At 44.4% G+C, this 23,997-nt stretch overlaps 1 protein-coding gene across 10 annotated transcripts in view; it reads left to right on the forward strand.

Moving 5' to 3' along the window:
• Positions 1-23,997, forward strand: part of AP4S1 (adaptor related protein complex 4 subunit sigma 1) — a 243,757-nt gene that overhangs the window by 1,659 nt on the left and 218,101 nt on the right. The window lies entirely within an intron of this gene.

The raw sequence follows: 23,997 nt of genomic DNA on the forward strand, positions 1-23,997 counted from the left end.
TACCTCAGAAACTCATTGCGCGTCATTTGGAACTATTCGTAACGTGTGAAGTCACACGCAAGGTCACGCAACGTGACCCAACGCGCCGCCATTTTGGATTGGTATCGTAGCAACAACAAAAGCTTCGTTTTAACGCGTTTGGCAGTCTATTCTTTGATCGTTTTGGGGTTTATTTGCTGGAAACACTTTACGCAAACACTGGAGAGTTATAGAATAAACGGACACATTAGTATTTGACTCATTACTCGTTTTAATATTTGTAAAGTATTATGGCTGCCAGTAATAGTAGTAATGTAATGCAGCCGCCCCCGTTTTTAGAGATACCCGGAAAACCCATCAAACCTTGGCGTAAATGGTTCAGAATTTTTGAAAATTATCTTGAGGCCATCGATGCTACCAAATATCCTGCATCACGTAAAAAAGCATTGTTATTTAACCATTTGGGTAATGCGGGTCAAGAAGTTTTTGATAATTTACCCATTTACCCTGCACCTTCACGTGATGATACTTTGGATATGTACAAAGAGGCATTAGCACGAATGGGAAGACAATATGTGGATGAACCATCGGTTATGGTTGAGAGACATAATTTCTTCAAAAGGAAGCAATCCTCTGATGAATCAATTGAAGACTATTTAGCAGTGTTGCGTGTTTTTGCAGCTAAATGTGGATTTGGAAATTATTTAGATACTGCTCTTCGTGATCAGTTGGTTTTTAATTGTTTCAACAAGAAAATTCAGGAACGCATTTTGACATGCAAGGATCCTTCTTTAGATGAAGTTATGGACATAGCCAGAAGTATTGAACGTTCAGTAGTTTCTTCAAAAATTTTATCGGAGTCTACGACTACCACCAACACTTCAACGTCCAGTGTGAATGTTGTCGAAATGTCTTCCAAAATGAATGAAACGAATGTAAATTTAGTCTCACATAAAAATGTTGTAAAGAAGAGTTATGATAAAAGAGTGGGTGGGACCTGTTATAGATGTGGCTCTAAGTTTCATTTGGGTAATTTTCCAAATTGTCCGGCTCAGGGCAGGCGATGTAACAACTGCAAAAGAGTAGGACATTTTTATAATGTGTGCCACGCTAGCAAAGCAAAACTTAGAGTTAGCCAACTTGAAGTGGAGAACGATATTTTGTCTGATGCTGTAAGCAATGTATCTATAGCATCGATTGAAGTCAATATGTTAGGGAACTCGGGTAGACGTTGCAAGGGTCCTTTGTGTGATGTTAAAATAGGGGCCATCAATTTAAATGTCATGGCTGACTCAGGGTCTCCTATAACAATTCTTGCTGAAAAAACCTTCCATAAATTCTGGTCAGGAAAGTTGTTAAAGACTACCACTATTAATCCAAAAGCATTTGGTGAATATGATATAATCATGAAAGGCTATTTTGATGATAGCATTTTATTCAAAGGAAGGAGTATTTACACAAAAATTTATGTGGCTGTCAATGGTCGCGACATTTTAGGATGGCAAGATCAAGCTCTGTTAGGGATTATGTTAAAACCAGGACATGATGAGCCGGTTACTATTGGCGAAATGCCGGTCCTTGCGGTTCAAGAAACTATCTTGGATAGTTTTACACAAAAGTTGTTAGAGAAGTTTCCTGATGTATTCTCAAACAAGGTTGGCTTAATTAAAGATTTCGAACACACTATTAAGTTGAAAAGTAGCGCTATTCCAGTGATACAGAAGGTTAGACCTGTACCTATTTCAGCTAGAGAAGATCTCAGGAAATTGTTAGAAGACATGTGTTCTCAGGGCATAATTAAACAGGTTGAGTCCTCTGAATGGATTTCGGCTGCAGTGGTGGCACGAAAGAGCTCTGGCGATATACGTCTGTGTGCGAATTTAAGAGTACTTAATAGGAATATTTTGGTGGATTGCCATCCTCTCCCTAGAATACATGAAATGTTGGCCAGAATAGGGGGTAGTAAATTCTTTTCTACTATCGATTTACGTTCTGCGTATCATCAGATACCTTTAGCTGAAAGTTCTCAACACCTTACAACTTTTGTAACACCTTTTGGTGTATACATGTACAAGCGGATGCCGTTTGGATTGGCATCCGCAGCTAGTGTGTTTCAACGGCTAATGGATGAAATTTTTGGGAATCTGGAGGGTATACAAACTTTCCAGGATGATATTTTAGTGCATACAGAGAGTGTGGAACAACATGTTACGTTGTTGGAGAGTGTTTTGCGGAAGTTACATTTACATGGGATGACAGTGAATATTAACAAATGTAAATTTTTAACGCAGGAAGTCAATTATTTAGGACATAACATTTCAGCGGAAGGCATAAAACCTAAGGTGTCCTTATTGAAAGGTATCAACGATGCTAGTGTTCCTAAGGATAAAGATTCACTTAGGTCCTTTTTGGGGTTGAGTGAATATTATGCAAGGTTTGTTCAAGGATATGCTGTCATCGTACAACCTTTGAGAGATCTTCTAAAGAAGAATGCGAAATATATTTGGTCGGATGAATGCCAAAAAGTTTTTGAATCTGTAAAAAAAATGATTATCTCAGCTCCTGCTATTAAACCATTTACACAAGGAGCCAAATGCATTATTACGGTGGATGCAAGTGCTAAAGGTTTGGGGGCGGTTCTTAGCCAAATGTTAGATGGTAAGGAATGCACCATTGCTTTTGCTTCACGCACATTAAATAGTGCTGAAAAGAATTATAGCACGATTGAGCGAGAAGCACTAGCATGCTCTTGGGCTTCGGAGAAATTTAAAATGTATATTTGGGGAACAAGATTTGAATTGCACACGGATCACAAACCTTTGATTTACATGCTGGGTGACAGCTGTTCTAATAAGGCTTCTTCAAGATTAATAAGGATCTTATCTAGGTTACAGGAGTTTAATTTTGATATTAAGTATATTCCGGGTGGAAGGAATGTAAGGGCGGATTGTTTGTCTAGGTTGCCGACAACAGAGGATGATGACAGTGGAAAAGTAGAATGGGAAGATGTGGAGTATGTATTTACTGTCAATGATGTTAATGAACAACTTAAGATATCGGAAAAGGATTGGGTTGAGTGCTGTGGAAGGGATGATTGCATGGTTCAAGTAAAGAAATGTCTTATTGAGGGGTGGCCATGTGATAGGGGGATGTCTACAGAGTTGAGATGTTTTGCTCAGGTGGCATCGGAATTGTCATTGGTTAATGATATATTGTTGAGACAAGACTTGTTTGTTCCTCCAGTTGGCCTCAGGTCCAAGATCATTTCATTGGCTCATGAGGGACATTTAGGAATATCAGCTACAGTGAAGAAGATCAGACAGATTTATTGGTGGCCTGGTATTGACGGACAGGTTAAGAGATATGTAGAAATGTGTGCAGAATGTTTGTGTTCAGACAAACATTGGAAAACTTCAACAGCTCCTTTGTGCCCAGTGGATTGGCCTAACAATGCGTGGGAAAAAATTGGACTCGATTTTACAGGTCCATTTAATGTTTTGGGTGGTGACAAAAGGTATTTAGTGGTTGCAATCGATTATTATTCTAAGTGGTTGTATTTTGCTTTGGTGCGATGTGCAGATTCTTCTTCTGTTATTGTATTTTAAAAAAATGTATTCTACACTGAAGGAAGAGTTAAGGAAGTAGTTACTGATAATGGGTCCCATTTTGTCTCTGAGGAATTTACTAATTTTCTCAGTAAACATGATGTCAAACACATTAGAGTACCAGTGTATAGTCCGGCTTCTAATGGATTGGTGGAAAGGGCGAATAGATTGATTAAAGAAGGGGTACAAACAGCTGTAGCTAATAAATTGGATGTGGCGGATTATTTGCATTTTAAGGTTTGGAATTATAACATTACTCCACAAAGCACCACTGGTGTTGCACCTTTTGTTTTGTTAAGAGGAAGAAGACCCATTTCTGCAATTAGTCCAACTTGGTTGTTGGATAAATGTGATCGCTTTCACAATATTGACTTACATGTGGTAAGGAAACATGTTGAAGGAAAACAGAATAGTTATAAAAAAAATTATGATAGTAGAATGCATGTGAAAGAAGGGACATTGCAAGTTGGAGATTGGGTTTTAATTAAGAAACCTAAGAAGGTCAGTAAAGGATGTTCTAAATTTTCCGAACCTGTAAAAGTTGTGACAATCTATAAGACAGCTGTCTTACTTCAGGACAGGGGATGGTGGAATAGTAATGCCTTAGTGAAGGTAACGAAGGAACAGGCAAAAATCATTTTACAAAAAAGTGATTTGTGTAAAAGGGGGGAAAGACAGGATTGGTTTGATTTGGATGCTCTAACGCACATTGATAGGAGTTGTGATAACTTTGACAGAGGTGATGTTCAAAATGATGTGGAAAGGGTAGTACCATCATTTAGTACAAGTCCTGGTGGGGGTGGAGACAATTCAATCAGAAGCAGTTCAAGAGTGAGATCTGCTCCCATTCACTCCAGAGATTATGTGTACTATTGATCATGTGTTATTCATGTAAGTGTTTTCTTTTTATTGTTTTATTATGGAAAGGGGGGTGTGTAATATGTAGTAATGTAGTTGTTTAATATGTATATGGCTTTAAGGAATCTTGGGTTGGAATGTTCTGTGTAGTGGTGTTCTTTTCACTGTGTGTTGAGTGGGCATTATTTGATTGCCAGCAGTTGATCCAGGAGTGGATGGTCGTGAGTCCTGCTTTTGAAATAAACATCATTCTACTTTATACTTCTGGTTGGAAATTCTTTATTAAGAACCTACTACAAAAGTCCCCTGCTTGTTTAGAAATTGAGAACACCATCTCTAGTGGGCAGGCTCCCGCTGCTTTTTGAAGAGCCTAGAAGGCTAATCTGTCTGACTGCACCAATGAGGCGCTGTACCAAGAACAATCCAAACCCCTTCCGTGTGTGAATGGAAGTGTATGACCCCCAAGGTCCCTTGTCCGGGTGTGGGGTGCTCGGCCGCGAGGTACAGGCCGCAGTGCCCCAAATACACATGCACACAGGCTGTCAGTGCCAGCCACGAGCGTTCCCCTCTGGTGTGCAGGGGAAACATTGCACAGTGAAGGCCAGGTGGCACCCTACGTCCCTCCCAACTTTACAAACATAAAGGGTCAGTTAGCTGGCTGAAACAAAACATACGTGATCTCTGGCAGGGGCTGGATTGGGCCGGAGTCCGTACCTCTCGCTTCAACCACTCTCCTTGGCTCCTGGATGGGCCATTGCTCATGTTCGTCAGGGTAGCGTGTGTCTGTCTGCCCCGGCTTGGCGCAGCTGTTACCACTGCGTCACATCTGGCTATTATAGTGTCCATGTGGGGATTCTGAGGGTCGGTGTGTCGGTTTCGCCCGCATTGTGGCAGTCGTTTTCTTGTCCACTTGCCATGGTCAGATTTTCTTGAACCAGGAGATAATTCCTGACAGTGGTTGGGTCATGTCGAGCTGTTATCATTGACCCTTGTATGTTGGTGACTTCCCACACCCCCTTTCGAGGGGAGTGTGGTATTCCCAGCCTGAGTTTCCATCCTTCAAGATTACCCTGTAGCTGATGTAGAGGTCTGAGATTATGGCCTTTCGATCTTTGCTGGCCTGGTCATTTGTGGCTTGTTGTTTCTCCTGCATGGGTTGTATATCTATTACTGCCGGGCTCCATCTAGGACCTGCTGGAATAAAGTCCTGGCACATCTTCTCATGAGCAGGTCGCTTGGGGCACACCCTGTGGCACTGTGTTGTGTTTGGCATTTGGATCTCATGAACCGGGGTAGGCAGCACTCAGCGTCTTCTCCGCACTCTACCCTGATTCTGAGTGCTCTATGCAAGGTGCACATGAAGCACTCTTCCTCCGACAGCCTAAAGCCACTGTCGGGTTATCTTACAGTGATTGTATGTGCAAACGCTGCAGGTAGGCTTGAAACTCTTGCCCTTGAAAGGGGGCCCCATTCTCTGTTTTTATTTCTTCTGGGATCCCTAGTTTTGCAAATATTTTTTCAAGCATGGGCTTGACATTCCCGAATCTTGTGGAGCATACCAGTTCTACCAGAGGGTATTTGGTTTGACTGTCTAGCATTACAGTAGTCAGCCTGCCGCCGGGGAGACTACCATAGTCCATGCTAACACATGACCAAAGTGTTGTGCAGGCCTCTTCGGTGATCACTACTGCACTTGGCGGGTCTCCATTTGTGATGGAACAGGAGTGGCAGTCGGGGACCCGTTCATCGACCCATTTGTTCATCGCTGGGAACCACACCTTGTCTCTGAGACAAGCCTTCATTTTTGCAATCCCTTGGTGCCCCTAGTGCCTTAACTTAACAACTCTTACCCATAATCTCTATGGTATTATTACTGTCTGACGACTTTGTAACAGGAGTCCTGTGTCACTCGTGCTGAATTAATCACATACTCTCCACAGTTGATTCATCATTGTTTGTTCTTCGGTGGTGAGGGCTCTTGCGCTGTCCAGGAAGTTTCACCGCTGTTGTTAGTGTAGCGCCTCTTTGGCTACTGTAGGAGACTGACACATTGATGTGTCTCCTACTCGGAGATATCAACACAAAACACACATTACTTAAAATGTAAACAGGTAAGTAAGCACAAATACACAGTGGTCTCCAGGGGAGATCAAACCATATACTAAAGAAGTGGACTGCAAACCGTGACCAAAGTCGGGACTTGGACCAGAAGACTCAGAAGAACTGGGGACACAAGGAACCGCCCAGGGTAAGTACCAAGAAACACCACGGACGCTGTTTGCAGAGTGGAAACACAGCTGCTTACTCCATTCAAGTCAATGGGCAAGTTGCAATTGCAGTTTTCAAGAAGAACAATCCTTCCCAGTGGACCCTGAGGAAACCGCATGGAAGACAGAAGGTTGGAGAGTCATCCCACCCGTGGATAACCCAGGAATCAGAATACTTACACCAGGGAAGCCGGGTGCATAGGTGTGAAGTTGTCGTAAACCACAGTAGACCACAATGGAGGACTTGAGGAAAGATGCAGCTGACGAAGAAAGTGGAACAGTCTGGTGGAATCTAAGGATGGATTCTGGAAGAGAAGAACCTGCGAGCAGAGCGGACAGAGTCTATGCCACTCAATGGTGACAAGGAGGCACGGAAGAGCAATGACGGAAGATGCAAGAGTGATGACGATGACCTTGTCGCTGCAGCTATGAGGACCAGGTGATGCTGTGAAAGACAAGGAGCCGTTCACAAGCTGGCCCACATCGGGAGTTGAGAACCAGGGGGTTGGTGTCCTGCGGGAAAACCAACATGCCTTAGCAGCAGCAACAGACGTGGTAAATGAAGATAGTGCAAAATTGGGACCAGCAAGGACCAAGGGACTCGACAAATGCAGGAGAGTCAGAGCAGGCCCAGAGCAAGCAGTGGAGCTCATTGAAGCCAAAGAAGACCCTCGAGGACCCACAGGCCAAAGGCATAGGAGTCGCAAAAGGATCTCGAGCATCTCACCAAAGATGCAGTCCCACGGTGCAGGATACAGTGAGGACGAAGATCCTGGCAGGAAGAGATGCTGGAGCTTCTTGCAGCCCGAAAATGTTTGGAAGACCGAGCCAACAAGCCTTGGCAACGACAAGTCAACGCAACGCAGTACACATGGGTTCTGTTCCCGCGGTTCTGAGGAGGGATACTGGCCTCAGACATGCTAAGAGGACGGGTCAGGCCTCGAGGAGTTGCAGACCCACCACCTCACTGAGTCTTTCGGAGTCCATGGGACGTCCGGAGCAGCAGACCGGTCAGCTTTGTTGCGGTGCCTGCAGATGTAGGGGAATGACTCCTTCACTCCAAGGGAGATTCCTTTGAGTGTCTTTGATGCCCACATGCCTGGAGTGAAACCTGGATGAATCGCAGGCACAGACTGTCGTGTAGTTCCTATAAATCTATGTTATGTTATGTTAATATTTTATTAAGCGCAAAACAGCTGCCACAGCAACGAGGCGTCCCGGCGCTAAACCATAACAGATACCTGAGGGGAGGGGAGGGAGGGAAAGGGACTGCAGAAAAATTAAGTCAGGGAAAACAGAAGAGTTTTAATTGCCTTACAAAAGGCCAACAAGTTGGTCATAGAGCGAATGTGGGGTGGTAAGGAATTCCAAAGCTTCGCCCCCAAAACTTTGAAAGAGCGGCCACCCATTCTGCTGAGCCTTGTGCGAGGGACAACCACCAGGTGTTGTCCTAGGGAGTGTAAGGCACGCTGGGGGGTGTAAGGTACCAGGAGAGGGCGTAGGAGTCCCGGACAGTCAGATCTAAGAATTTTAAAGGCAGTGGTGAGAGCCTTGAATTGAACTCGGGCTTCAACACGCAGCCAGTGTAGCTTCTTGATGGTGTTTCTGGCAGAGCATCTGCGAGGGAGGCCTACCACAGCCCTGGCTGCTGAATTTTGTACCCGTTGTAGCCGAGCCATCTCTGCTTTGTTGATGCCTAAGAATAGGACATTGACATAATCCAGTCGAGCCAAGATGATAGATTGTACTATCAGTTGGCGCGTACTGGGGTAAAAAAAAACAAGTATCGGATGAAGGCTCCGCAGCAGGCCCACACAGGTAGCAGCCACTTTCTTGGTGTGGGACTGGAAATTGAGGGAGGAGTCCATCCAGACACCAAGATTTTTCACCACATTTTTGGGGGAAGGAATGGGGCCAAGTAGGGACGGACACCAGTGTTCAATCCAGTAACAGGGATTTTTTCCCAGGAGCAGCACCTCTGTTTTTCCAGTGTTCAGCTGTAGGTAGTTGTGTGTCATCCACTGCGCGACTGCCGCTAAGCCATTCTTACATTTCGCAGCTGAGATTGAGGGGCCTTCAGTTAGAGAGATGACCAGCTGCGTGTCGTCAGCGTACGACACTAGCGTGAGGTCCCACTCTTTTGCCACTTCAGCGAGAGGCTGGACATAGAGATTAAAAAGGGAAGGGCTAAGCGCCGACCCCTGAGGGACTCCTTGCTCTATGGAGTGAGGCTGAGAAACAAATGGGGGGGCTGAGACCCGGAAGGATCTATCCTTCAGGAAAGACCGAAACCACTCAAGGGCCAGATCACTGATCCCTATAGCCTCGAGACGTTTTAGTAAAAGAGTGTGGGAGACCGTATCAAAGGCCGCGCTGAGGTCAAGTAAAATCAGCGCAGCACTTTGACCGGCGTCCAGAATGTTCCAGAGGTGTTCAATGGTAGTCAGCAGGGCGGACTCAGTACTGAATCCTGGCCTGAAGCCATTCTGTGAGGGGTCCAGGATTAGATTTTGAGCCATATAGTTGGACAGTACTTTGTTCGCATGGGCTTCTGCCAGTTTCGAAGCCCATGGAAGCAGCGAAATTGGTCTAAAATTTTCTGGCTTTGAGGGGTCTAGCGTGGGCTTTTTGATAATCGGGGAGACCCATGCCTGCTTCCAGCATGTAGGAACCACCGCTGAGGAGAAGGAGAGGTTGAGTAGGGTGGCCAGGGGGGGGAGGAAGAAATCCAGGGATTCTAGGAATTTGGCTGGTCTCATAGGATCTGTAGGAGAGCCGGACTTAACCTGTGTGCATAGCTTGGCTAGATCGTCATGGGTTATACTAGGTATAAGTGGCTAACTAGGGTTGTTGGGCGAGAGTTTACAAGGGTTGGGGAGTTCCAAAAGATCCTGTGGGAAGGCGTTGTAGATTTTCCTCACTTTTTCTATAAAGAAAGTAGCGAGGTCGTCACATTGTTGTGAGGAGGTAATGCATGGAGCTGGGTTAGAGTTGTTTTGGAGTTTTTGTACTAGCTTAAAGATGGTTTTGGAGGGGTTTGCACTTAAGCTGATTTCCTTAGCATAAAAGGATGCACGGGTGGTACGTACCGCCTTGTGGATCTACGCGTTTAGACAACATAAACGGTGGGATTGGTGTTCAGACTGATTCCAGACACCGGATATGTTCGCCTGTATACCAGCTAGCTCAAAGTGCCACTATGAACCCCTTTTACCAAGGAGCAAATAGTTTCTGGCAACTATCGATCATGACAACCCTGTCCTCTCAGGGATCGTGGAAACAGTTCACTACATTTCGCTCAGTCACTCGTGCTCACTTCGTCTCAGAGGAATACACAGAATAAACGATGGGGACATTTTCAATAAGCATTTATTGTACCTGCTTTATTCTAGTATAAAATACATGTGCTGCAACAGCCATGAGACAGAAACGGGTATATAAGGTTATGAGCACCAACAGAGAAAATAGATGGTAGAATTCTACCATAGTGCTAAAACAATGAATATATGCAGGCATATAAATACATGGATGTAATACTGAGTACTCCTACAATGCTAACCCTAACTAGATGTACCTAAATGTACCAAGCATGTATGTAGGTGTATTTCCAAGAATTCCCCCTAGGATAAAGCCAACCCCATTACCTGATGAGAGAGAACGAAGGACTCCGTCTTGGTCTCGAGTTGGACACCCCGCGAGGGATGTCAGATCACTACTTGCTGGAGTATCTGTGTGCAGGGACCTCCGCATCTTGTGTCGGCATGGAAGTCTTTCTCCTCTACTGGCACAGTGAAGATGTGGTGCTTATATACCCAAAAGGTACCCCCAGGTGTTCTACCTTGCTGTGTCATGTCGGCCAAGGATGACGATAGTGATGAACCTTAGACACAGTTATTATGCAGAAGATGGTAATCCTGCTGTGATTCTCAGAATCCTCATGCATAATAAATGAGGCTAGTTTTCGGAGAAAACCACACAACATTTATGCAGCACCTAACCAGGTAAAAAATCAGCGCCAATAACCGTTCTGTAGTACAATGGCAGGGTGAATGTAGGTGAAAGGTTAGGAGACTACCCAGGCCTATATTGAGGTACATTGGGAATCCTAACACCCACTCCTCATCTGACTGGATGATACATCACGATATATAAATAATGTCCTTATATAAAACATTGCAGTATAAACATATAAAAAAGCATGGAAAATGTAAAAAAATTTAATAAAACCGCTAATAAAAACGTTGTCTTTAAACTATGAAAAAAGTTCTCCAAGTCCTTAAAAATAGTTATAAAGTTTGAATAACTGAGTACGCATAAAAGCCATGGTGCTCAGTAAGAGCGAGAAAGAGAGAAAAAAATTGTTATAAAATTCAAATTTCTGTTGTTTTGGAAAAGAGGCCGAATCGTTTCCAGCCCGCGGATAGCCAAATGTTTGTGTCCTGTGTGGGAGAGACACAACATCACTGCTGCTTGCCTTTGCAGACGATTGTCCCTGTAACACCTCACAGATCAGGTAAATCGAGCAAAGGTGATCTTCAGTTCCCACAGCCCATGCTGAGGAAGTCTTTGAAACATCCGAAGCCTGTGTGCCTGCAGTGGAGCTGGTGTCCAATTCAACAGGAGCTGAAGCATCCTGTGGTCACTCTAAGAATGCAAACATCAACATGGGACTACGCTGAGGACACGGCACTACGTGGGCCTTTTTTTATGGGTCCAGCAATACACCCACGTCCGGAGGCGCAACTGATGGAAGTGTTAGACAGAGGTCCAATGTGCATTCTTGTCTGCATAATTAGCAGTGGATGAGAGGCAAAACACAGTCAATCCAGACTGGTCGGAATGATAGGAACCAAAACTCGCTTAGCTCCCGACGTCGAGGTGTGCCCAGATGGAGTACCATGTGGTCACGGCAATGTCGCTCCAAGAGCGCTTTTTGCATCTCTTTGGTGATAGGGACGTCCATTGCGCAGCACATTTTTTTTTATCCAGATACCCACTACCAGTATTAGCGGAAGCCCTCCAAAAACGCTTCCAAACATGGAGTGTATGAAAGCTGGAATCACTCCGAAGACTATCTGAAAGGTGCTTAACAGTCCAGAACCTATAATCTTAAATAGGTGTACAATTCCCTGCGTATCAGATATGTTAAGGATACGCTGTACCATTTTTCCGAAATGGAAAGGGCAATTAGTTCGTACTAGTGCCTGTATCTCAGCTGAGGACCTTGCAACCTGAAGATCCAAGGACTCTCGAGCTGAGGTTAAGGGCAGATCCTTCTGTAAAAGCATGGCTTTCAGTCGGCTCAGAAAATCAAACCGTATAAAGGAAACCTTCAACAAAGGCCATAACGGTGCCTCGCTGACTGTGTGGGTTGGTGGAAACAATACTTGCATACAACAAGTAACTCAGGAACTTACTGTGACACGATATGCGATGCCTGGAAGCATCTCACAACAACCTTGATCATTCAGCATTAAGTAACTCCCATTCGAGAGCAACCTGAATGCTGGATTAACCACGGCAGCTGGGGATCCTTTTAAATGGCAGGATAAATTAGCAACTCAACTCTCACAGGCCCTGTGAAGCATAATATCCTCGCAAATTAGAGACCCACTTAACGAAGTCTCGCAGTGTGTACCGCTGAGAAATACTTCAGTGTCCCCATTCCTGTATCAAAATCTATACGGTAATTCCCAAGATTCATGGATTTAGCCCCTTCCTATTGTTTCATAGCTGCCTACCTGGTGGTATTCTAGGCAATATTGAAATTTTGGTACCGGCCATGTTATGTGGCCATGAATTAACCATTCTGCGGACGGTGACTCTGCCACGGTAAAAGGTAATTGGTCCAATTTTTCAATATGCAGTATTGCATATGCTGTATCTCTTTGTGCCATTGTTGTTGTTAGGTTATATGCAGAGAACAAAGACGTACTGTTAATGTATCGCCAGGGCACGTAACCAGAGCACAATGATTGTAACGTCCAGCTTAATAATAGAATGGACCATAACCCCGATTGCCTATGTTGTAGAATGAACAGATCCTGTTCCATTATATCTATGGCAGAAGACCCAATGTTACCCAGTGAATACATCCTGGATGTTAGTGTGGTCATGCCATTGTCGACCACTGCCAAAGCCTTTTCTAGGTTAACTCTGTTAATTTCATGCAAGCTCTCCTCTGCTTCCCGTTGAGATACTTTTCAAACTTCACTGTAAATAGCGTATGAGAAGCGTTTACGGCGTGGTTTCTGGGGACCTAGCAAAAAGTCCTGTAAATCCATGTCATATGAGAGTAAAGACAAGTGTTTCACCCTGGGGCAGTGTTGAGGTTCTTAACCAATCTAGGCATAACTTCCCAACACTGTAGGATGTCACCACCCCCGAATGTTCTCGTTGTACATAGCGTTGGTCTGGCCTATGGGTACTAAATCCTTCGGTGGTACCTTTGAATCTTGACTGACACCTATTTGTGTCGATAGGTCAAACAAACCATCCCTTCCAATTGGGTTTTGATGAATTGTATGAAACCTCATGCATGATGTCATCTAGCGCACCCTCAATGTGTTCTGTATAATTCTGCCATCCCTCAAAGTGTGAAAGTGAGGGAATACGAGGTGTGTTCAAGTCCTTAATCTTGGCTAACCAAAGACGGGATGTCTTTTGCACAGTGTCATTCAGCAAGGTAATATGCTTTGGTATGAGGCATGCTCTAAAAAGTGCCTCAGTTCCTTGAACCTGCCATTCTGTAGTCCCCCAGACTGATTTTATGTCTATAGTGTCTTTCCAAAAGTCGAAACCTTGTTCAGACAGTTGGGAGCTAAAAGAAGCTGAGTATATCTGTTTCGTGTTGGTGAACATATTTTTCTTTGCAGGTGTAGATGCAAGCTTATAATAATATGAGCGTAGGTCTGATGTTTTAAACTCAGAAAAATAAGCAAACTTCTGTGCAAATGTTTGTGAGCTACCTTTCCGTGGTATTGGGCAATGTTCCCATTGGTGGTATGTGAAAATATTACGTGGGGTAGTTGTTTTATGTAAAAAATGATGACCATAATGTTTGTAACAATACATGGTGTCAAAATCAGACGTATCATCATACATTTCATTTTTAGGTCTCGGCTGGCAATAGCAGCCCGCATACGCTGCTCTCGGTATTCGAGAGCTTCTTGAAATCAATACGGTTGAGGAAGGGGACTTGAAGCCCCGCCCCCTCTTCCCATTGGCTTGCATCATAGCTTAGGCTAAATGCTGGCATTCTATTGTTAAGGAGGCTTTTTAGTCCCTCCTTGTTGCCGCCCTGTCCACTTTTGGCCCTGCCCACCGGGACTGGATCTTTTACTGGCGACAGTACACACACTCCTTTAATTATTAGCTAGGCACTTTTTTCCCCCATTCGTGCAATGTGTTGCAATAACAATCGGACGCGCTTGTTGCCCTCGGGGTGAAAAAATAAATCTTACCTCTGCGGCAATGCCAATCGTCACTGCTTTTGAGGTAACTTCAAGGAGACTCGTTATGGTTCTTTCAGTCTCATCATTTCAGAACGGAAGCATTTTCAATGTTATAATCAAGGAGGCCATAGTTGTTGCTGATTTATCTTACACAAACAACTACCATTGGCAAAGCCAATAGCCCTGGCTTGCTGTAGGTGTAATGTTACTTGCTTTATCAGTATTATATATCTGTATGCAATGACAGAAGTAGCAAAATACAAGTGGTCGTACACGACCACCAGCTGTACGTCTTAATCTCCATGTCTGTCCAGCTGCTGGGTTGACTGTGGCGTCACAACCAGAACTGCAGAATTTGGAACTTGAGAACCATGATTGAATTTCGACGTGCTCAAAATCCTGTGATTCTGGGCACATCACTTCTTCCCATGCCTCAAAACATGAATGTGATCTTGTGTAATTCAACCGGTGCTCATGCACATTGATCCAATATGTTTGTGTGGAGTTTGCGTTATATAAAACTGCAATAAACGCAACTCCATCATGGTTTTACATTTGTTTTCATCTTGTTACTTAGAGGAGTCGAGCGAAATGCTACGCATGGGCGACCTGCTGTGCCACTTCTTTTCAATCTCCTAGTACTTGGGCCGGCTCTTCAGGCGTCTCTCCCAGCCCCAGCTGCACAAAAAGCCTCTTGTGTGCCTGTGCAAGTAGCCGCTCTTCCTTACACTTTTCAGGTTACTGCTGCTGCACATTGACTCCAGGGAGCACTTCAGCTGCATGCTGCAGATCCTCGCTGCCCCCCCTGCTACCCCTCTGCCGGGGTCTTTAATGGTGCACTCGTGTGTGCCCCTGACCGAGGCTAACAGAGGGCACCTTGGCCCCAGCACTGCAGCGGTTTGTATTCCTCGAAAGCGTTTGCCTCGAGGTTAACTGCAAACGTAAAGCACTCTTCAAAATTTCACCACGCAGTACGTTGTTTATTTGCAGTCTGCACCCATTATTGTGTGCCACTGTGCTTGTGCAAATTACCAAAGCAGTGCTTTCTTTTAGCTACATAAATAAAAACATTCCGATTTTGAAACGCAACGGTCACTTTATTTTCAGGCGCTATTTACGGGTGCTTTTTGTTGCACATGTTTTGTGTTTAACGCACTATTCATTTATTTATAGCCTGTAAGATTTATTGGTCAATGTTTCTCATTTTTGTGCTGGAATTAGAGGAAAATGACTTAATTGGCGTTAATTCAACGCCGATGCGCAGCAGCAGGGCTGTTTCAGAGGTCTCCCTTCTGTTGCTCTTCCCCCAACATCTGTGCTTTTATGGCTCTCCCACCAGTGTGCCTCTCTGCACTTCCCCACATGACGGACCTGGCATGCTGTCCTGCTCCTCTGTATTCTTTCTGCTCTGCCACACTTTTCACACACAACAGCTATTTATTTTCTCACATGAGCACCTGCCGAGCTGGGCCTCTTTGCTACGCTAGGTGGCTCTTTTCCATAAATGAGCTCCCTGCCGAGATTTATGGCTGCTTCTGCTACTCCACCCTCCTACCGTGAGCCATTAGACTTCACATGTAATGTCACCAGGGCAGTGTCATAAACCCAGCACGCTTGCAGATCAAGACTTTGTATTTCGATTACTGTGCACTTTGTATGTCTGAGTTCTAATCCTATTCCAACAAACCTGTTTAGAGTTTGCATTTTTAAACATTTGAAATGAAATGCTGCTGAAGCTTTATTAATTAAATCTGAATTTGCCACCCAAATTATGTTTAAAAAGTTAGTTATTTTCCAAGTCATGGGCAAGTGATGGTTTAAAGTGCTGCATCCAAATTGTAATATCACCTGAAACCCTTCATTTAAGTACTCTTTCTGGCAGCATCTCTAGGATCTGAGTTTATTTATTTTTTGGAAATGTTGTGGCGGTTTCTATCTGGTAACTTTGCATCCAACAACTTACTAAGGCTAAAACAGGCCCCGCAAACACATATAATTTTGACAGTCCTCCTGCAGCTGATTTTACCATTATTCATAAAGGATAATAAAGTACATTCAATATAGCCTTTGCACATACATGTACATTAATCATTGTCACCTAATTACACTCTACTAAATACCAGATAAATACGTCCCACATGAAACCACTATGCCACATAGCAACCATCCATACAAATACACTCCACACCATGCCACATAATTCCCATCAGCATAATTTCACTCCAAATACCACACAGTTCCACTCCACGCAATTCAGCTCCACACATTTCCATTCTGCACCACATAATTCAACAACAAACCACATAATTCAAATCAACACTTATACAACAAATGCATCCAATCCACACCTCAAAATTCAACATCATGTCACACAATTCAACAGCTCACCACATAATTAAATTCCACTACATACCACGCCACAATAAAACATACCAATACACATATTTACACTCCATAACACTCAATCCCATTTTACATAATTCCAGCTAATTTAATACCACATAATTACTTTCCACATAATTCCACTACACACACACACACTATTCCACCCCACACAATTCCACAACTAATAAGTTCAATCCAATCCATATAATTAAACTCCACACAACATACATCCACTCCATAAATGAAAGACATTGTCATTTACAACACCATTAACTCCAACGTTCGCTAATGGGAGACCAATCGCATTGCAAATGCTTGTGTTATTGTACTTTGTGGCAGATCTGCTCCAATGTATCTCTTTGGGCTCTACAAACAAATTTGGTGATGAAGAGTAAATTGTATTTTTCTTGACAACTTTTTAATTAAAAAGTTCTTCACTTTATTTTCCTGTAATTCCCATAGTTGAAAAAACAAGCATTTGCAATGCATTAGGTTTCGCATTTCACAAGTTTGAGCTATTTGCAAGTGGGATGCTGTTGGTGTAGGAGTGGTTGATCATAAGAACCTACAGGAGACACATGTGAACTCTCGTTCAACGTAGTGTGGCAGCAGTGCGGTGAGCGGCAGCCAGGCCTGAAAGCACAGAGGAGTGCAGCACGGTAGCGGGGCTTGGGACAGAACCAGAGTCCCTGGTGTTGGACACAGTGCAGATAGGCGCAGCTGTGCCTGCTGCACGCATCCTTTCATCATCCGTTTTGCAGCTTCCATTAAGTAGTTCATGGGAAAGAGGAGGAGTGCAGGGTGCCGTTGGTGGGAAATGGAAACCAGTTTTGTCACTTCCTGTACGATGGATGATCGAAAATACAGTGACGTCCCCTTCTGTGCAGATGGTTGATAGGAAATGAAGTTCTCTTTGTAGGTTTCTTCTACTGCCTAGCTATAAGCTCTCATTTATTCCCCATGCTTGCAGTGCAATACAGCAGTTTAAACATTTATACTACACATATATCCAGCGTACCTTTGTGCATGACGGCGTTTACATGCATGAGCACATTGAAGCTTGGTACAATCAGACTACAGCATTAGCTCTGTATTGAAGAGATAAAAGTTGGAGAGATTGCGGCTCTTCTCGAGAGTACATATGGAAAGATAAACTGTTTTCAAAGCCTGCGTTCTATACGTTTTATCTTGAGTAACACAGATGCAGGCCATGGAACTGCTAAGCTCGGCGTTTCATTATTGCAAAATATCCAAGATAACGATTGACTGAAAACTGGTAAATATAAAACTTTGCATCACTTTGCAATTAACACAAAGGTGTGTCATTACCATGAGTGCTTGGCGCTGTACCTGTGTTCGTTCCATCAGTGCTTGTTGCTGCACTGTAATGGCATTCTTGTAAAAAAAAAAAACATCTCTGGGGTAAAAAGCTTTCACAACAGGGCACATAATTTGACAGATTTTCCCCTTCTTACTACCATACTCCCGTTGGTGCACTGTAGTCACCAGCAAGCCACTTTCGTCCTCATGAGAAGGAATGACGGCAGCTGTTTCACCAACTCGCTGAGGAATATGGCTGGGTTTGGCAGGTACCATGCATACAGTCGGAACAACTCTTAAAAAAAAAAAAGAAAAGCATTACAAATGCAATAGGTCTCGCCTTTCATTAAGTTAAAGCCATTTGCTTTGCTATACAATACCATTAGCAAAGCAAATGGCTTTAACTTAATCAAAGGTGAGACCTATTGCATTTTCAATGCTTGTTTGAAAATCCAGCAGATTGTTCTAAATCAGACTGCATACTATTTACAGTTTCAAAGTCCCAATCATCAGAGTATGTACTGGAGGTGACAATGTCATTCAGAGAAATCTTTAAATACATGTGGTATTTGTGAAAGTTCTGTGGAACCAAATATATTATATGAAACGCTAAGCCAGTCTATTCGTCCAGCCCGGGAACTGCTGTAATGTTCATAAAGGACAGGTCTCTTTGTTCACGATGAGATGATGTTTGTGGTTTCATTACCAAGTTCACATGTGATACTGCGGAGCGTTCTGGGCGATATTGTCCATTCAGTAGTAAGAAAAAGACAGTCCGTAAACCGATCCAAAGGACTAGGAACAGTAGACCAAGTGCTATCCAAAGCTGTAGCCAGGGTGAAACAAGGAAGACTTTTTCAGCCAAAGGTTGAAATCGTGAAGTTGAAGTTGGTTTTTTGCGGGAAACTGGAGCTGGCGGTGACTTCTATTCAGAGAGAAGGTGTCAAAATCGATGAAATAGCCAGATGCAGTTTGATCTATTTTTTGTATCTCTGCGGGTTTTGTTGAACTGGCAGATGTCTCTTGTAGAGGCATATTGATGTAGATGTCAGTGTTAGACTAAATTGAGATCTGTGTTTCATTTCTAATATCGGTTGCTGTTCAATTTCAACAGGTACGAGTTCCATTTTATTGTTGGTAACTCCACTACTTCGTATACAAGACTCTTCATATGTTATTAGTCTTTCTGTCTGAACCTCCTGTATGGTAGCGAGAGGAGATCGAAGGCTACCCAGGAGCCCACGCGGCCTGCTATTCAATATCGGGCACATAGTGTGGTTTGATCAGATCAATGGAGACAAATCTCTTTTCTTACCGCCAAGAGGTGGAAGAAGTACTGTTCTTGTTCCTTCAACAGCCAGGACAGGTACAGGCATTCTTTAAGATGCCCCAAATTCCTTCTTGTCCACAATCTTTTCTCTAACCAGGACCCTGACTTTTGGGACCCAGGCAGGTCTTGCTGGAACAGCTTTAACTTCCCCAGTGGCGATGTGTAGGAGAGTAGGATCTGCTTCACATGGGTACCCCCACTTTTTGCTGGTGTTTCACTGTTTTTCAGCCTTAGTCTGGCTGTGGCCCTGCTAATCAGGACCCCAACCTAGCTGCTTCCTCTCTAAAAAGGTTTCCATTTACATTAGTTACATTTCTAATTGGATTCTGGAGTGCCTTATAAGCCCCTAATATATGGTATACTATGTACCTAGGGCATAGGTACCTCAGAGGCCTACCAGCGACTGAAGCATGTATTATGCCACCCCTGGAAAGCACTCCAAAATGACACCACAGGTCTGCTACTGCAGCCTGGGTAAGGTGGTGCCTGCACCCCTTACTGTGGTATAGGCTACCTATATCACTACCATTGCCCACACATATAAAACCTATAAGTCACTCCTATGGCAGGCCTTAACAATCCTGAAAGCAGAGTGCTTGGTTTTATGTGAGAGGGTGCCCCTGCATGAGCAGAGTCCCTCTGCTGCGTTCGGAGTACCTCCTCTGATGCTGTTTGTGGTGCAGCCTGCCCAAATACTCTTAAATGCATTATAACCTTGCGGTAAATGCTAACTTTGTACTGGCTGCACGGAAACATGTCGTGTTTGGTGTCAACCGCTTTGGAATAATACCCCTGCCGCCAGTTCTGGTGGCGGGGGTAGCATTCCACCCTTCTAGAGGGAGAGACATGTTCACACTTGTCTACCCGGTAAAGACTTTCTAAAGCCCTGGCATCACAAAATGGATGCCACAGACACGGGTCTGGCCTCCGCTGCTGACCGAAACTCCGGTAGGGGAGGCCTGGACAAAAGGTTTCCTGTCCCAGGGAGGTGTAACTACCTCCCCAGACAGGCAGATGTGTATTGGGGCTGGGCGGGAGCACTCTCTGGTGCTTTGAAGTCCTGCACTGGGGGCACACTTGGTGTCCCTGTGCATAGTCCAGTTCAAACCGGTTGCAGGGGCTACCTGCCCCTGCTCTGGCACGAAACTGACAAAGGAAATTGGTGTAACCACCCCTCTTTCCAAACCCTCCCATAGGTGGGTCCCTAGAGTATATCCAACCCCCAAAATGTGTATAAGTATGGGAACCCAGTCCTTAAGACTTTGGATTACCCTGGACGAAACTCTGCAACATATATCCTGGACCTTCGACGTTCTATTTCGACTAGAAGACTGAAGAAATCTCCCTTGGTGTCAAGGAGTGACTCCCCTGCTTGGCAGGCACCAAAGAAGCAACTGTCCGGTCTGCAATTCTGAAGCTCCCACCGGACGCCGAAGTCTTCGCATCACCAGAGGTGGATTTCCAGACTTCCTTGAGGCTACCCTGAGTCCACAGTAAAGCTGAGGCCCGTGGCTATCGTGGGTGACGTGGAACCGTGACCCCTGGACACCGTGATCTTTTGCTGATCCATCATCTTTCTGGTCTTCCTCGAAGTTGTGCTTTGGGCTCCGAGTAGCCCCAGCCTTGAGTACCTCCTGCACCGAAGATCGCTGGCCTCCACTCCACGAGTGACCTGTGGGCCAGTTTCCAGTGTGACCACTCGAGGCTCCTTCGCGATCGCTAGCCGGTTGGCTAGTGGGTCCCCACGAAGGCAACTCCTCCTCTGATTGGGCTTTCCTGGTTGCTCCAGACGTGCCCCGACTTACCCTCACTGGGTAAGTACCTCAGACCTTGCTGGGCTGCACCGACGTCCTTTTTCTGTTTCCAAGTGACTTGCCATTGCCAAGGCTTGTTGGGTCCAATCTGGTCGCCGACACCGCAGCACTCGACAGACTTCATGGGACAGCTCGAATCCAGCTCCTGGTCGTTAATGCCTCCTGGACCTCGTGGCTGAAGAATCATTACACCCATCAGCTCACCTGAAGCACCCGACATCTGTGGGCATTGGACTGTCATGCCCCTGGTCACTGGTAAGTGACCCAGACTCTGTCCCCTCTACTTTCAGGTTCCTTCCATCCTCGATCCAGGCTTGGATCGCTTCGGACACTTCTCCTCTTCACGGCAGCAGCACTTCTTGAGCAGCTTCCATTGAAAACGACGTCGCGACCCGACACCATTTGACACGTATGCACCCGGCTTCCCTGGGTGAGGTAACTAGAGTACTCCGGTGCTCCTGTGGGTGTTGGCCCTAGACACCTCTAAGTCCAAAAGGGTTCACTCGTAATCATCCTCTAAGTGTCCATAAACTCTTAATTTCCAACCGCGTCTTTCCCCATAGAACTTAACGGCGCTTCACGGCTGTGTTCTCACACTGCACACGTCCCCCGTGGGACCCCTGTGTCACTACCTTGGGTGGTTCCTTGTGGTCCAAGCACTTCTACAGGCTCTAGGCCTTGTGTCTAGTTCAGTCGTGGTTCTTATACCACTTTATTGGTATATTGTTTGGTACGTCCCTAGGGCCCAAATGTGTATTTGTGCTTTTACTGTTCATAACTGACTTGAAACTTATGTACTTCGAACTCTAGCCTCATAAAGAGACTAGGGGGGTGTGTTTAGAAATAAATACATATATTTTATATATATACCTGGTGTGGTACTCTTTCATTTGGTCTTCCAGGAGATTATAGACTGGTAAAACAAGCTGCTTTACATTCCTTCAAGACTTAGCCTGAAGGATCATCTCCATAGCTACCACTAGGATAGCTTTCAATAAAGGTTGTCTTTAACCTATCACCATAAGGGGTTGTTTGGACTGATACAAGGTGCCCACTATAACTAGTGGACAGCATATATCAGGCCACCTTCTCAAACGATGCGTTTTACTTGGATGTTGCTTTGTAATGCCTGGAATTCAGTGAGTTCCTGTAAAACAGCCAAACGAAAATTGATGTCAAATGACTTTTCATCCGCCACTGTGTTGCTACCATCGAGGTCAGGTACCCACATTCTCGTCCCAAATAGGACCTTGTAAGGAGAAAGGCCTCCTAGGGAACTTCTTGGCATGTTATTAAGTGCCCTCTGGGCCTCATATAGGTGATTGACCCAACTACCACCCAAGCCTAATACCCTTGCTGTTAAGGATTGGTTTAGGTCCCGTTTTTTCCTCTCCACAATCTAATTTCCCTCAGGATGATACAGAGATGAGTACTGCAATGCAACACTTAAACTTCCCATGGCTTCCTTGTAAGCCCGAGCGCTAACCACGGGGCCACGGTCAGCATGTAATGTGCCAATTGTGTATGTCCCTATAAAGACTAGCAAGTTCTTTATAACAGTTTGGGCGTCCGCCGAGCACTGGGGCCAAAACCCCAGGAATCTAGAGCATTAATCCACTGCCACCAAGATGTACTTGTAAGCCCCATCAGATTGTAAGGGCTGCAGTGGGCCAAGTAGACACATGCAAGTGGTCTGTCTGATTTCTGTAGTGATGTGTGTGGTGGGTGCGCTACAGTGGAACCCTTCATCTGCTGACAGATGTCGCACTTAAGGACAAATGATTTTGTCTGTTTGGTAAGATCTAGCCACCAATAACGTTGTTTCAGTAATTAAACTTTTGCAGTAATACCTGTGTGTGCTGAACCCAGACCCTTGTGTGCAGCTGGAATTAAACCTAATCTGCGATCCATGTTTGGTATTACTCTATTCCCCACTCCTGGAATTTGAGCATACGAATATTTTGCGCATCTAAATTGTAGGAGTACTTGAGTGGAAAGCCTTTTGGCAAGGCTGTGCTGTTTTTGTGTGAAGTGATGACAGCTACCATTATGTCTATCTACTCTTGTGCGAGAATGAGTGATTGCAGATATCAACAACAATGGGGAACCCAATCTACCCTTGACGGCTTGGGCAAATAATATTAGCAGGTAAATGCGCCTACAAGGGATTTACTAAACAAAACATTTAAATCGATTCATATATTCAATCTTAACGAGCTATCTGAGTTTGCTTTTAAATTAAGATATTTAAAAAAAAATTGCAATTATTTCCACATGGATGAATCTTTTATAGATATAAAGGTCTTAAAAAATAATAGAAACAAGGGTGTATATATTCAAAAGAGTTTTATATTGTTACAGAAAGATTTGTAAAGGGTACAAAATCATTACATAACACAAAGAAGCCAGAAGTTGCAGCTGTATGGAGATAAATGTCTTTCCTAGTAACAATTGTGGACACCTTTTCTTAAATGATTAAACAACAATAAAAAGGAAAGAGGTGTAATTGTCAACGTTTCGGTCTATTTAGGCTTTTGTCCACTAGACCATCTTCAGGACTATTAATAACAAGCATTGGCAATGCAATAGGTCTCGCATTTATACGGGTTTGAGCTATTGACATTTCAAATGACAATGCCTTTTATTTTTGTTTTTGAAGCATAAATAAAAGGCATTGTCATTTGCAATGTCAATAGCTCAAACTGTAATAAATGCAAGACCTATTGCATTGAAAATGCTTGTTCTCTCTTTTGCTGAGGGTCAAACTCTGCGGATGAGAAAAATATGCGCTGGGGCCTCAAAGTGCCACTGGTGCCAGAGTGGGGTCAGGGCAGAGAGCAGGGAGGAAAGGAAGCAGAAACCTAGGGCAGCGTGAAGGTGAATGTGACAAAGTGCAGGAGGCAGCAAGCACGTGAAGGGACAGTGCACAGTGAACCCCGAGAGTATAAAGGGTAGAGACAGAGTGCCGCGGGGCAGAGAGGAGAG

Source organism: Triturus cristatus, chromosome 9 (genome assembly GCF_964204655.1).
Source record: "Triturus cristatus chromosome 9, aTriCri1.1, whole genome shotgun sequence".
NCBI lineage: Eukaryota > Metazoa > Chordata > Amphibia > Caudata > Salamandridae > Triturus > Triturus cristatus.